Below are 16,868 nucleotides of genomic sequence, written 5' to 3' on the forward strand. Positions count from 1 at the left end.
GTATGAGAGTAGTATGGAGGCGATCGCCTGTGCAGTTAATATGTGAATAGCAGATAACTTCCCCTTGCACTCCCACTTACTTCACCGCCACAGGAATCCCCGTTTTGCACAATACCACGCGCGTTTGTTGTAATGTAGATTATTGTCAATCATTTAAAATAAATTTCGGACTTGTGCCATAAACGCCCTTTCTTGACTGTAAACTCCAGGTCGATGTGACAACGGAATCAATTATGTGGGTCAACTTTGACGCGCTCTAATGGTAAGGGTATTTAAGATGAACGAATTACCACGCGTGTTTGTTGTAGCGTTGATACATGATACATTTACCATAAATTTCGGACCTGTAACGAATGCAAACATGTCAGGGAAAAGAGCTGTAGCTTAAGCGTCCTTGTCCCTGTCCTTGTCCCTGTCAAGGTGGAACTCATCAAATTTTCATGGATAGAGGTCGACCTGACACGGAATCGTCGTGCGGGTACACCTTAACGCTCACTAATGGCGAAACTAATTGAAATGCACAGAGTGTAACGCGTGTTTGTTGTAGTGTAGATGCCTGTCAATCATTTACCATCAATTTGAAACATGTGGCTTAAACGTCCTTTGATCCCAGTCAAGGCGGAACTCATCGAATTTTCATGGATAGAGGTCGACCTGACACGGAATCGTCACGCGAATACATTTCAACACTTTATAATGGCAAAACTAATTGAAATGCATAAAGCGCCACGGTGGGTTTGTTGTAGTGTACATGCTTGTGCATCATTTACCATGAATTTCAAACATGTGGCTTAAACGCCCTTTGTTCCCTGTCAAGGCGGAACTCATCGAATTTCCGTTGATAGAGGTCGACCTGACACGGAATCGTCGTGCTGGTACACTTTAAAGGGACTATGAAACGATTTCTTTCTTCGTTTCGTTCGAAAGAAGACATTTTTCTGAGTCTAGAACCGGAATTTTACTTACTTTTTTACTTTTACTTACTTTTACGCCGCGCGAGCGGATTTCTCGGGAGCGAATTTAAACGGAGCGGCGAAGGGAGGACGGCTGGCGCCGCGCCGTGACGAGCTGCCGAGCGGAGACACAACGGGTAACTTGACGCGACCACGGCCGGCTCAGCAACACGTCATCGTGACGTGTTGCCGAGCCGAGGAATCCCGCCAGGAGCATGCGCCGTAGGATCCCGCGTATGCGTTCATCGGGAGTGGAAATCTCCATGACAGCAGCTTTCGCGCGATCGGCAGATTTCGGCAGTGGCGGCAGCCACAGCGCGAGCTCGCGGCATTACTTGCCATTGTGCAACACCGGTGACGTAACGGGGAACCGAAGAGCGGTCCGTACAGTTACACCATCGGCAGGGAAATATGCGCGGGAGAGGAGGAACGCGGAAGTGAAATTTCTAGCGCGCGCTCCTCGCAGAGTGGAGCGATTTCGTCCGGAAAAATTTGTGGCATATTAGTTTCTCTGCGGGAAGAACAGTTTCCATCGAAAAAAAGTATGGGGGTTCGGAAAATTTCATAGTCCCTTTAGCGCGCTATAATGGCGAAACTAATTGAAATTCACAAAATGCCACGCGTGTTTGTTGTAGTGTAGATGCCTGTCAATCATTTACCATCAATTTCAAACATGTGGCTTAAACGCCCTTTGTTCCCTATCAAGGCGGAACTCATCAAATTTTCATTGATAGAGGTCGACCTGACACGGAATCGTCACGCGGGTACACTTTAACGCGCTATAGTGGGGAAACTAATTGAAATGCACAAAGTGCCACGCGTGTTTGTTGTAGTGTAGATGCTTGTCCATCATATACCATCAATTTCAAACATGTGGCTTAAACGCCCTTTGTTCACTGTCAAGGCTGAACTCATCAAATTTCCGTTGATAGAGGTCGACCTGACACGGAATCGTCGTGCGCGTGCACTTTAACGCGCTATAATGGCGAAACTAATTGAAACGCACAAAGTGCCACGCGTGTTTGTTGTAGTGTATATGCTTGTCAATCATTTACCATCAATTTCAAACATATGGCTTAAACGTCCTTTGTTCCCTGTCAAGGCAGAACTCATCAAATTTTCATTCATCGAGATCGATGTGACGACGGAGTCCTGGTGAAAGCCAACTTGGACGCGCTCTAATGGTGAAACTAAATATGATGCACAAAGTTACAAGCATGTTTTGTTGTAATGTAGATTTTTTAATGTAATGTATATCGAACTTGTGGCTTAAACGCCCTTTGTTCCCTGTAAAGACACAACTCACCAAATTTTCATTCGAGGTAAATATGACGACGGAACCAATTATGCGGGTCAGCTTTGACGCGCTCTAATGGTAATTGGAATTAAAGTGAAGAAAAGAAATTCCTAGGCATGCTTTTCGCAGTGTAGATGCATTTCAATCATTTAACATAAATTCCGGACATGTGGCTTAAACTTCCTTTATTCTCTAACTCGCCAAATTTTTCGTTCTCATGCAGCATTGTGCAAGGCCGTAACCTCCTTACGGGTTAACTCGTTCTAATAGCAACATAATGAATATGTTAAAAATACCATGCGTGTTTATTGTTATATACATGGTGTCCCCGGTAAATATGACCATATTTTTTAAAAGTATATTTATCACTTTTTCCGAGATGAAATCAATTGCAATATATCATATGCTGAAGGACGCTCTCTAGGTAGGCATTAGGAGACTCCTAAGGCAATGTCTTAATTAAGTTTCAATAATTAACTTTTTAATTATGAATGCTACGAAGTTGTTCCAATGAGAACATCTTACCTCTTCGGTCACCAAATACCAAAGCCGTTTTCAGAACAAAAATTCGTTCGATAGATCGTTCGCAGAAAAAAAAAAAAAACGTCGTGAAGGAACACCATTTCTTTCTTTATTTTATTTATTACACATCTCTACAGTCGCGTCTTTCCTTCGCCCCCAAGACGAGAGAATAAAAGAGCACACTACCGCCTCTTGCGTCCGTGAAAAATATAAAAAAAGAAAGAAACGGAAAATGCAGCTCAAGATAAGGGCAGCTTCGATAGAGTCACCCGATACATTTGTTTTTGTTTTCTTTCCGCAAGTTAAAGCCAATCTTCGACGCATGAGTCGGCACTGTGCTCTTTCACTCTCTCGCATCGGGGGTCAACGAAAGACGCTTTTTCCAAGATGCACAATATACAAAATAAAGAAACAAAAGTGTTCACGAATTTTTTTCATACGATATATCGAACAGACTTTTGTTCTGAAAACGGCTTTGGTATCTGGTGACCGAAGAGATAAGATTTTCTCATTGGAACAACTTCGTAGCTTTTCTAATTAAAAAGTTACTTATTAAAAGGGTTAAGACATTGCATTAGGAGTCTGCTAATGCCCTCCTAGGGAATGCCCTTCAGCATACGCTCTATTGCAATTGATTTCATCTCGGAAAAAGTGATAGATGTATTTAAAAAAAATGGTCATTTAGCTGGGATACCCTGCACACAGGGTACGTGAAGTAAGACTGAACGAATTTGATGAAATCCGCGAATGACTTTCTTTTTCGCAAAAGTCGTTCAATATATCTATTCCGGACGCGACCAATTCAAAGGTGGTGGCGTATAAACAAATAGCGCAGCCGTTAACTAACGTTCCCGATTAATCATTATAATATGTGAAGATACGTTGACTGCGTAATTGCAAAGATGTACAGCATAACCCTGAGGGGCCTACCATGCAAGAACCGAAATCACAGAGCCTTTTTGCGCTCTAGTAAAAAATGTGCGAACATACAAAATAATTGAACACTATGCGGGTTTTGCGGCAATTTCTCCTCTCCCTGTCTCGGTGTCACCACTTCTCAACTGACAACAGGTTGTTCCTGAAATCATGGAACAGCTCGCTTTGTCCCTGGAGTGAGGGAAATAGCGATGTTGTTTCGCAGTCTACATTATCATAAAACGTGCCGTAGTTGATTTTCTTTCCGTCGTTATCTCATTTGATCTGCACAACACAGTTCGCGATGTGATGTGATGAACGTCACGCAATAAAACTACAAATGCATTACTGTAAAAACCTCGCAGATAACACAAACACAATCACCCATTCCGCTGCTCAATAAATGTCTACGTTGTATAAGATTTGAACAAGAGAAAAACAACGAGGACGCTAGGAAGCGGGGGGCCCATGTTTTGAGCAACAGCGTGATGTCGGTATCGTCAAACGGTGACAGTGAGGCTGATAGGAAAGAGCGGCTGCCCGAACTCGCGCAACTCTCGACGATAATGCCAGGCCCCCACAGGTGCCATAGAGCCCATTGATTGAGGAAATTCACACAACCCTGGGCACGCAACCAATCAAATCATCAAGGTTTGCACCCTACGTGACATAGAATTGACCAATCAGTGATACGTTGATTTGGATTGTTCTCTGGCCACCATTTGTGCTTGATCTGGCTACATTGCTGGATTTTGGCTACCTTTGGGGCTTGGCGGCTGCTTATTAGCCGTTCACTATTCGTAAGATGATTCGTAGTAGCAGACTGAAAGAGACAAGAGCGAGCTTCCAGCGAAACAGCGTTTTATTTGACGGAACAAGAATCAACGAATGTACAGAGAAGTGCACGAACAAATAAAGTTTTCACGGCAACAGTACACTCTTTGGATACATGTTGAAATGAAAAGGTAGAAAACGAAATAAAAAAGGAACCTGAGAGTGAACAGTACAAGCGCGAGTAAGAATTGCTAGATTTAGAGTCCTCTACTACAGTGCTACAGTGTTATAACGTACCATCCTGACGGGCATATTCGCGCTGGGCAGTTACGTAGAATTCTGAGGGATCATGAATCGATACCTTTTTTTTTTTTTTTTGAGACCTTGTTTGTGTTTGTCGTTTTTTTGTCCCCTAGTCTCGGGTTTTTAAGTTATGGATCGATAGCATATTGTGTCATCTATGAAGAATTTAAGAGTGATTCAGAAAGTGTGTGTTTTTATGGGCAAAACAAAACTCTTCATAAACCGTACGTTAAAATCTTCGTCAGTACGCTGGCGCTGTTCGCCATTCTTGTCAGTGATTTATGCAGACCCCCCTACATCCCTTAAAATTTTGCTCACAGCCTCCCAAATTTTTCACCTTGCCCCCTCTGCGAGGGTCTTGCGGCTCAACAACGCCTTAATTACGTTCTTTCTGACCCATGATGAATTATGACCCCCTCCCAGTTTTTCGCGACACAACCCAGCCCCGACTTTCTGTATAAACCACTCATTCTTATGGTAGTGTTAGTAACAGGAGCCACATAAAAGGTACTGCCTGTCTGGAACACAAAGGCCGCGAAAACACAGCCACTTTTTTTTTACTGTTTCCATTAGAAACAATCACCTTGTATACCATGGAGCATGTGATGGACATTTCTGCTTGCCAGTCAAAGTGTTAGTGGTGAGAAGTTTGTGTTTAGAAATGGAAAAAGCAACTTCACATAAGGACTTGGAAGCACCAACAAGTTTAATGTTTGTAAACACAAGTTATTTACTATTAAAAAAGTGAAGAAAGGCCCACAACAGACAAAGAATATCAGGAGGTGGCAGGAGACACAGAACAGAATGTATGCACAAGGTGGAAAGGATGCACATAACAAAGTAATTAACGTACTGTCTACAGCTTGGACAATGGAGGTCAGTGTGTATGAACGGCTGGTATGAAATACATACAGCACATTACTTGTTATATACAGAAATAGGTGTGCAGATTGTTTTACTTGATAGGTACATATATGTGCGTGCAATTGTGACTAGAAGGCAGATTCTTGGTCCTGCCGTGCAAATATCGCGCTATATACAAGATTATGCTAGATGCTGAATGCAAGATTAGTGTAACATATACAACAGTGCATGTGGAACACGCTATAACAGTTGCAGAAACATTAACAGTTGCATCAGATGTCAATGAACTTCCACAGCTGTGGTGGGGTGAGCATATAGCAGTATCAAAGATATAATCTGTGACAACAAAAAGAGAAACTTGACTAGAACCTGACTAGAAGTAGTACAATGAGATTTATAAGCCATACACGTGTACAGCTCAAATTTGTTAAGTGTTCAACAGCGAGGGATGAGCGATGTGCAAGACTGCATATGCTGCTGGCATATCATCAAGGTATAGCATGAGTAATTTCCATGTACAAGGGACATGTCAAACACTGTGGTTACTGAGTGCCTCAGCAACGAGATTACAAAACTGTGTACGTGCAAGTCCTGCCACCTTGGCAAGCAATGAGGTAGTACAAGATTCACACAAATCCTACACGTCAAATGGTGCAAAACGACCAAAAACAGGGAAGTGTCAGGAAAAGCGGCTGGAAACAGGTTACTTCAGAGGAGACTGTCCAGACCCTGGACATGCAATAAAATGTGTCCGACGACACTTACTTTCGCACAATTCAGCATCAATTCTGAGCTGAGCTTCTTTTGTCAATGAAATCAATAAATAAATGATGTGTTTAGTGCATCATTTACCATGCACTGAGCAACCACTTCTCCTTATTAAGTTACTGCTTCAGTTATGCTTCGATTGCTCACTAAGAACATGTTAATTAACAGCATTGTTCATTAAGATCTGGGGCCATTCTTGAACTGCAAGTAACGACCGGTATAGCTCTTTTCCAAACATTGCACACTCAACCGAGCACTTGGCAAGCATTACGGGATAGCAAAAAGTTGAATATCTAGACCCAGAACATTCGAAAACAAAAATGAAAAAAGTTGTGAGTGAAGACGATGATGCTTGAGACAATGACGGAGGTGAGCTTGTGGGAAAAATTCAAGAGAAGGAAACCTGAGCTTCAGGCAGGATATGGACAGAAATGAACAGAACAGCTGGAGTGATCTGTGTTGTTCATTTCTGTCCGTGTCCTGCCTGAAGCTCAGACAGTTATCACGACGGTGCCAGCTTTTTGCGCTTCCTGTCCTCAGCTCGCTTGCGTGCATTTTCTCCCACTTCCCTGTTTCTTTGCCGTAAGTATTGATATATTCCGCTCAAGGTAAGCATTAACATAAACCTAGCCTGACACGTGATGCTACAAAAGGGACCCTCTATCTGGCTCATCAAAGTGTCCAAGATATGTTGCCTTATTCTTTTCCTCTGTGCAGCAATTTTAAGTTCTTCTTGCACAAGTCTTTGTGCCTTGGACACACTCGAACAGGGAGTCTGATGGCATACAAGAGAATCTACCAGAAGCCTCAGAATCGCTTTGCAAGTATGCAAGCAACCCCTCAGCTCTTTGGAGTCCCTCACCTACATCCTTCAACAAGTTTGGGCACTCAGTGCACTTAGATTTCTTTAAAAAGGAGTGTACCATTTCCCCCGCGTATGCATACTGTGCATTAGCCTCCACAATATCAGGTGGCTCTTGCACAGCATGCATCACATGTTCAAGCTCTTTTTCATCAGCTGCAGACAATTGCTGTGAGCCAGATGGTTCAGAGGGAATGTTTGCAGCTGAGGAAACCGGCATACGCAGAAGTTCTTTCAGGAGTTCAGTCGTATCAGCCTCGCAATTCCCTCTGCTGGGAAGATTCGAGAGTCTCCCCACGAGGGTGTGCTTGAGGCCTGCAACGAACTGAAACGCGTTGGGCGTCTCGTTGCACCCGTGCATCTGCCGGAATTGCCCAAACATATTCTCCAGGGGGTCCTGGTTAAGCCTCCGTGTCAGCAGATATTCAAAACCAAAATTTTGGTGAAGGTCTTCCCACAATGCAAGCATCGAATTGTGATTTGCCATCCCCTTACAGTAGGAGGTTGCCTATCACTGACGAACTTCCACTGTGCAATCCATTGGACAGCGGACTCGAGTAACTCCTGATGCTTGGTGGATTCCTGCATAGCATATCGCGTCTTTTTGTCGTCACGTCGTTCGATAGATGAGCTGTTCAAACAATCAAACAGCACATCCATCTTCAGGAGGAATTCCGAGGTCGCAATGCCTGCTGGATGCATACGCCCCATGCCAATCAGGGTAGCGATCCCAGTGGAAACACGGTCGCTTAGCACTTGCACTGCAAGTTTAACCTTCATACGACTAAAGGGTGAATGCTGAATGTGGTTGTATGTTAATTTGGGTACCCATCGAGTTGTTAATGGGTAGTCTGATTCATACAACTCCTTGATGAAAGACCACTGAACTCTCTGTTGACAACCTCCAATCTGAAGATCATGCTTCAACAGAAGGTTCCGTGTAGTTTTCATCAGGTGAGGTGTGTCAAAAACAAAGTATACTTTGGAGCCATTAACTGTGAAATATGGTTTTGATGGGAAAATCTCAAGCTTTCTTGACAATGCAATGTTGCTGGCACCCTGGTCGCATACAACCACTTTCACAATGATATCCATTGTATGAAGCTGCCGAATAAGCTCTTGAATCAAGTCATTAAGTGTATCTGCTGACACAGTTGACTTCGAAAAGAGGTAAGACAAGGGTTGGACCCAGGATCTTGATATCCCCGAGAGCACAACAAGCAATGCTGAATTTGCCATCTGAGGGTTCCTCTCCTTTCCTGTGTCTGCAAATCCATAAATTTGGTCTGATCGATAATCATACTGCAAATGCTCCTTCAGAGACATTTCGTCAAATATCAGTGCACATACTCTGTCTTTTGGAGGTAGCCCTACGAATCTTTCCTTCAGGCCATCGAGGACTGTAGGCAGGACTCCAGGCTCCATGTTAATTTCTTTTAGCCAATTCCTGAGGGAACTCTCTGATGGCAAAGCCAGAATTTTGCCCATGAAGCGGTATGCCTGAGGGCTCTTGAAGTGCAAGTTAAGTGCCACCCCCCTGAATTGTCGTGGCCACCTACGCCCAAACTTGTTCAAGGGCTGCAGGTACAGCTGGGTGCGGAATATGTCAAGAGCCCCCTTTGACAGGTATTGTGACGCACCCTGAACCACCTCACTCCTTGACAACCCACCGAAGCGAAACGGTGATCTACGCTTAAAGAGGGACCTCCTGAGGTTGGCGTTTCGCATCTGCAATTTCCGAATGAGGGAGGCTGTTCCTGCTGTCCTGTCTTGATGTGGACGTCCAGATGTGGAGGTTGGAGCGACTGAGTCCAGAAAAATACCTATAAAAACGAAGGCAATTATAAACAGCCCAATATGTCTGACAAATGAAACTTGCCTATCAAGCACAGGGCAAATCAATGCTACTCGTTATGCATCAAGTACACCACCTACACCATATTGATGTACTTACTCAAAATATGTATTGTTCTGCAGAAAGTAAGCAACATAGCAACGAGTCAGAGGAAGGGGAAAGTCACACAAACGTAAACCTCTAAATCAGAATATTCGACATTTCTCTGGTATAACTTACAGCGGGGGTCAAGGAGGGAAGTAATAGGCAGAGGAGGGTCTTCCCACGAAACGTCTGGGGAGTCAGCAGTGCTTGTGCCCGGTGAGACTGAGCCACTGGTGCTGAGCATGGTGCCTGAAGGCAGGAAGTATGCCAATGTGAGGATGTAATGCGTAATTTTATTAATGGTGACACAGACTATTCGTCAGCTTGAGACACAAAAACAATAGTGAACAATTCCTTTCATTATAACTAATTCTGTGGTGCAGTGTTGACGCCAACAACAGATGCGATGCTCCATACCTCTGACAACCTATCAGGCAACTTTGTATGTGCTGGAAGTAAAGATTGACAGAACGCAAGACGAACTTACTGCCACGCGCTGCGTGCTGCTGGGGGAAGGGGATATCACGTCCAGGCGCTGCAGCTGGAGAACCTGCAGTACGGTCTGAGCAGCCAGAGAGAGCCTCTGCAAAAAGAAGCAACAGATGATGCTCTGCTTTCATACCAACTGACCACTTCTCCAACTCCCTTCTAAGGAAGCAAAAGGAAAGCCCAAAGATCTACGTCAGAAGACATGAGTATTAACCTCCCACATTCTGGGATGTGTACAGCAGAGGAATTGACTGATTTTCTTCAGAAGTGACTTACCACTAAGGTCTTCAGTGGCAGTGACAGGTGCACTCTGTAGTCGTGTCGCTGGAAGATGTGGTAGGGCCTGTCTGTCTTGTGAACTTCCACAGCTGGCAGGAGAAAACACGATACCCGATGTGCTGGGTTCACCAAATACGTCTGCAGCGTCTCCCGCACGTACAACTCCTGAAATTGGCGAGTATACAAGTATGAGTATCGCTGGACAGTAAACTTGGGGCTTACAGTTAGGGCAATGGAAGCCTTGAGATGTTTATGACTGACCAAGCTGCTCTGCCTAGTTCACTGTTTACTTTTCACTTGACATGGAATTGTCCCTCACCTGGCTGCACCGGAGTACCCTTCAATGATAGACTGCGTATGGCTGACCGCTTCAGCTTTGTTTTTTGTTTGTTCTTGAAGCAGTCAGGCGCAAAGTGCAGGGCACGCAGCCTCAGGTTTCTCAGCTGCGCAGGACGGAGATTGGTGAGCTCGGGGCGTCCAGCAAAGGCTATCCATGCCGCCTTCCTGCATAAGCGTACGATACGAAATCAACTACTCGCCGACGTGACAACTTATCGGCACGGAAGGAACAAACGAAGCTTCTACTGTATCTCAATTTGAGTCGTCTAGTTCCAATCATTCACTCGGGCCCATCCTTTTGGGTACAAAGTTAACGTGCTAACAGTGAAGATAACGGAGGGTAGCACTACTCCGATGGTCAAAGATAACCAAATAGAGCAAGTGCATGCATACCTGTCGTCGTCGGGAAACCTGAAGAATGAATGGTCGCTGTTGAGGTTTGTCGAGGTACATCCTTCTGCCTTGCAGTATACAGTGGCATGGCGTCTTACCGTTACCAACTGTTCCATGTTGAAGGGCCTTACTTAAATTACTTAAATTAAGAGGTTACACGCATATTTACAGGCATATTTACAAGCATATTTACAGTCGTATGTACAAGGAACGAACGCCGACACGAAGCCCCAAGAGCAGCCAAAAAAGTCAGCAGTGTAGCCAGGATATAGACGAACGGTGACCGTAGAACAATCCAAATCAACGTATCACTGATTGGTCAATTCTATGTCACGTGGGGTGCAAACCCTGATGATTTGATTGGTTGCGTGCCCAGGGTTGTGTGAATTTCCTCAATCCATGGGCTCTATGGCACCTGTGGGGGCCTGATAGTGCATTTTCGCTCATTTTTTAAGGGCACAGAGAAGTGTTACTGTTTCGATTCCTGTTGACTAGACTCCTCAGGGTTGTGCTCTCCAAATTTGGAATTGCGCGCTCAGCTTGTTTTCCGGAATTATGAAGATTCATTACAAAATAATTAACGGCCGCACTAATTACATTGGTAAGACACATGCCGTCCGCAACTATTGCACTCGAGAACATTGTGCTGCTTGGGCTTCTCTCTTCCTTTTGTCTTTGATTCGAGCGCCTATTTGAGCAACACCTCCAGGATATGGAAAAGGCCTGTGCCTTGCGTCACACTGGAAGGCCTGCTGTTACTATTGTGGATGCTGCCATGAAGTAAATGAAAGAACGAACGAGGTGCAGTTACTGAATTCGCTTTCTTAGCTTATAGAGCATAATTTCTTTTCAGCATAATGTAGGATAATTTCTGGGGTTTTCCTCAGACGCTCTCACACATACGCCGGCATATTTCTCTCAGAAGTCGTCCCAAGACACACATTGGTCATCGTCGAAGGCATCCGCAATCCCCACAGAGAGAAATGGACCAGGGCTAGCCTTACAAGTGGCAATCACCCCGTTCCACACGCTACGAGCACCAGCCCACAATTCTGAGCAGCAGCACAGCGAAGAAAAGTTTGGCAAAGCTTATCAGAGCTGATTCATCACGTTTTCATTCTGCGCTGGGCAATTGCTGCTGATAGCCGCCCAAGCAGCACAATGTACCGAAAGTCGAGTGCAATAGGGGTGGACGGTATGTGTCTTAGCGATGTTCTGCAGCTTCACGAGGCTGTTCAAGGCCTTCCACCTACCCGTCCACCCCTATTGCACCCGACTTTCAGTACATTGTGCTGCTTGGGCGGGCTCCGCGCGCGATATCTGATGTACAAATTCCCTTCCTCGTCTGCCCACGTCTCTTTCCATCTGCCTTCCTCCTCGCCGCGTACTTTTCTTTCAAGTTGGCTTTCTTACACGTTCTTCTGCTATCAGGCAGAACCTGAATCAGAGGAAGTGTCCCTGAATTCTGGTCATGCGGTCGCTCGAGTCAAAATCGTCATTGCTTCCTGTCCACCACATGATCCCCTCTAAAGTTTCGGTTTTTGCAAGGTTTGTTTCCCGCGCTGCTCTCCGTATGATTTTGCTTTTTGGAAGTAATTTATTGTGAAAATGTGAGCACCATAGAAACGACGTATGGCAATGTGCAAGCTCTCGCAGTAACCCCCCGTAGCTACAGCCCGTGACTGACCTCAGACTGAGGTCAGATACTGACCTCAGACCCCTCAGGCCTCACCAGTGACTTCACTCACACAGACATGGCGCCCCTCAGACCTCATGAGTGCACTCACAGGAGGTCTCATGAGGGGCAAAACCTCATGAGCGCACTCACGGATGGCCTGATCGCGGGCTTGCCCTCACTCACCCTCACCTCAAAGGCGTGAGGTGAGGGTGAGGGGCACTCATGAGGGCCCTCATGAGTGAGTTCGCCCAGCTATGGTCACAGCTGTGTCAGTGAAAGCCTTCGTCGTCGGACGGGCTACGCCTCGTCCGTCACGTCCGTCAATGTTTGACATAGCACGACCACTTGAAACTGTACAAGAAGAAATACCTGCCGCCTGAGACAGCCTTCCATCCCGTGCACAAGGAGTCCACAGCTCCCAAATCACATCAATTCATGAACGACGACAGACCGCGAGTCGTAAACAGCGAGCCAACTCATAAAGCCACAGCGGCTACATCACACCAATGCACAGCGAGCGAGCACAACAAGGCAGAGACGACACATACACAAAAGCACAGGAGCTTACTGCAGCCAAAACAATTTCTCAACAAACAACTCAAAGAGCGCCACCGCTACAACCCCATTCACCCGTTCGCCGAGCTCGTTGCGCTCTGTCCAACTCTCACTCAGCCATTCAGCTCATCAGTTCTCTCACTCCCGAACCACATGAACACTGATCATGAAGCGGAGAGCATCAGACCTACAGGGATTGAAAACATTGCTGTTCCCGTGATCGGCGGCGAAACAGACAGTAAACAAAGCGGTAGTTGCTCGTGTGGATCATCTCAGTACTTCTTTCAGACTTGATCGTTGGTCTTATTCAGTATACGTGCGATTAAACACGTTGTACAGGCGCTATTCATGCAGCCTGCGTTATGAAACATGAGACGACGTGTGGGGCGGCAATGCTTGTCCTTCTGACATATCGTTTCATTGCACCACCTGATATTCCCAGAAAGCACACACAGTGGTCCTGTATTACAAGTTATCCAAAAACTCATTAGTGTGAGCCTTTGAGGTCAACTAGCTACGGCGGCACAACTAGGCGCCCTTCGTCATACGGGAGCCACGACTGCAAACAACAAACGGCGTCGGCGAGCCTCTCTGAACCGAACAGCGAAGCGACTACACAACACTACACCGCCCACCGGCGCTTCGATACCCGTATCTCACTCCCTGCCTCCAGCTCGTTCTCCGAAACGGCGATCTAGCATTCAGCTGCTTAGTTCGTCAGTTCCCCAACTCTCGATTCCCTCGAACACTCTCGGTACGAACGGATCACCCGCGCCTCCATGGGTATCTCTACCTTACGAACTGCCCTCAACCCCTCAACAGTACGCCGTACGCCTTCTCCGCCTCGTCCGAGTAAGCATGGCAACAACGTCCACAGATGGCGCGATGGGCTCACCGCTGTTTTTTTTTTTCTTTTTTATGTGTGTTCGTGCTTGTTGCGATTGTGGATGAGCTGGTGAACTGTTGAACTGATGTTTGCGTGATCGAAGAATCGACACGCACAGTTCAGTGCGGTGATTCGTTCACTGCAGAGGCGGAGAGTTTTCATTTTCCCGGGGGGGGGGGGGGAGGGGGGCAAGGGCGCACCGCGAAGTAGCGAAGTACTCTGGTGGGGGGTATGTTTATTAAGAAAAACAAAAAGAAAGGAAAGGTAAGCCAGACGGATGTCGGCTTGTTATTCAAAAAACAAGTGAAAGGGGGAAGACAAAAAAGGCAAAGAAAAGAAGAACGCAAAAGAAAACAAAAAGAAGGAAAGAAAAGAAAAGAAAAATGAAGAACACAAAACTAAAGCTGAAGAATCACACACTCTGGCGGGATCCTATCATGTATGCAGAACTGGTATAGAAATAAAAGGAAGGAAGAACAGAAAAAAAAACAGTTTAGAAAACAGAGAGAACGTAAACAGTGAACATGTGCACAACTGAAGGCATTACGCCTTTGAAAACTGAGTGCAAAAGGAACACAATGCATTGAATCCTCGGTGTTTGACCCGAAATGCGCGCAATATAATAAATATGGTAAATGAAATGGAGCAGCGGGAGTTGAACCCGCTCCCAACGGATATGCGTTCCGAAGATCCTACCGTTACACCTCATTGGCAGCTGCTGGTACCTTTTCGACTGCTTCGTTTCATTGATCTGATTGCTTTGGGCGAAATTCAGGCTATGTGTTGTGTCATCCTCTGTGTTTCTTCGCCTCGCCGTCTACTGTGATCATGAGTATGGTGGGCGGATACATATTTTACAAATTGCAAGATGCATTTTTGGCGTTGGTGCCTCTTCGGTCTTTTGACCCGGGCGCGCCGAGCCCCAAAAGTTGGTGTCAGTCTCTTAGCGGGACTTCCCGGGGGAGGCGGCGCCCCCCTAGTTCATGATCCGGGGGGGGGGGGGGGGACCCATCCCCCGCAGTCGGCGCCTATGGTTCACTGTGATCAAATCATTCGCGATTGACACATCACTAAGAGGAAGGCATGTATTTTCTATGGGACAAACTTTTCCATTTTTCTCGATAAATACTCGTCCGATCTTCACAATATCGGTCTCATTTGATAGCTTTTAACAATTATGAGAAAATGGATTTTTCAAATTTTCAATTTTCGCTTGGATTTTTGGTTGAGACGTTGTAGAACGTGTGGAAAATAGCCAAAAATTGACCTTGGACTTCTGAAGCGAATAGCAGAAAAAGAAATCATCCTAGGCGACATTTGCTCAATCCATTTTCTTCTAAAATGTGTCCTGAAGGTTTTGGTACCACTATCTCGCGTGTAAAGTCAGCCGTTCAAGAGATAAATGAAAATACCTGAGGGTATGTACACGCTTCCTCGGGACAACTTTTTCTGCCGCCCGGTGCTGCCACGACGCGGGCTTTACGTCTAGAAGGTATTTATCCGCCAAGTGTGACCCTTATTTCAGCATACTATCCGAGTTTCCCTTTCATAGGAAAAAAAGGGGAAGGGCGCTAAGCTCCACTACAGCAGGGCTATTCTTTTTCCTGCTGTGAGGCTTACCGCGCCGGCCTTTGAGAAGCGGGCACAATTGGGCATGTAATGACTCAGCATGCTATTCTCGGTATTGGGCTCGTCCTTGCAGTTCGGACTGTCCCGTCGATTCGCTTGGTTCCTGTGTGCGTGTTTGTTCCAAACATCTGGAAGCGTCGAAAGATATGTTTGGCGCAGGGACGAGCGGCGATGATGAGCTGAGCAACTGAAAATTCGGCACCCGCCAAAATAATGATGATAATAAATATTAGTGAGTAGTGAGGGGGGGGGGGGGCTGGTATTGGGAGGTATTGCTGAGCTCTCCCCGCTGAACAAGCGTGCCCGTCGGTCAAACGACAAGATCGTCTGGAAGCACAGGAATACCAAATTCTCGGCGCCTTCGTTCGATGACATCACACACCACGTGCCGCAAACGACTCGATTGCGCGAGCGACGCACACCGGAATAGGACCCCTGATTCGAGCAGAGAGGGAGGCGTTCGCCTTTTTGTGTCAATTATCATATATCCAAATTGACACAAAAAGGCGTACGCCCCCTTCTCTCTTCGAATCAGGAGCGATATCCCTATCATTCGTGGTAATGGTTGGCGCAGAGCGTGCTATGCGGTGAAGTTCAGTTTTTAGAGTGTAGGGAGTGACTTTTTCGGTTTAAATGCCTTTTTCAGATTCGCGGGGAAGGGAGGTATTGTGCGCTATTTTTAAATCTGTAATTCGGGGAGAAATCGGCGATAATTGTGCCTTCGGGTGTTATCGGGTGTTTTTGTTCCTCCTCTTGTCTATTAAGTCATTTCCTACTCTTTTTTTTTTTTTTAGTATCAGCGCTAATCCACAAAGCCATAGTCTGTCCTGGTACACATGGGTATATTTCTATTCTTAGATAGTTGAGACGTGGCGACCTTTGCTCGTATCTTCAGTGGAAACGTCACTTGAGGAGTTCATACAGTGAACGGAGTTCGGGTAGAAATCGGATTTAACCTGAATTGGTCGAAGGTCAGTTCGAAGGGAGGGGGGGGGGGGGGAGAATAACCGGGCGGGATCCGTTTCTCTCGTCTCTGGCTTCTCTCGTCTCAGCTTCTCATACTCAAAGTAATGTTTCTAAATAGTCAAATCCACAAGCTCGCTTGCCCTCCTCTGGGCCTCTGTTGCCTCTGTGATCATGATGCTAACACATTTTGTAATGCGTTAGCATTAGCATGCAGTGTCAGAATGGAAAAACGTGTACGTATGTGTGTGTATGTGTCCGTGAATGAGATGGTGCAGCCTCACCGAAGCCGAGGTATACGCAATACCTCTGTCAGACGGGCACATATACGACCCTTAAAGTTACGGCATTAAGAAATGGCCGTAAGTTTTACATACGGCCTTAAGTTCTGCGGAGCTGCCAGACGGTATCGGTAAAGGCATTTTGTTGATTATGTCCACATCGATAAACAAGTCTGTGA

This window comes from Ornithodoros turicata, chromosome 6 (assembly GCF_037126465.1).
Source record: "Ornithodoros turicata isolate Travis chromosome 6, ASM3712646v1, whole genome shotgun sequence".
Classification (NCBI taxonomy): domain Eukaryota; kingdom Metazoa; phylum Arthropoda; class Arachnida; order Ixodida; family Argasidae; genus Ornithodoros; species Ornithodoros turicata.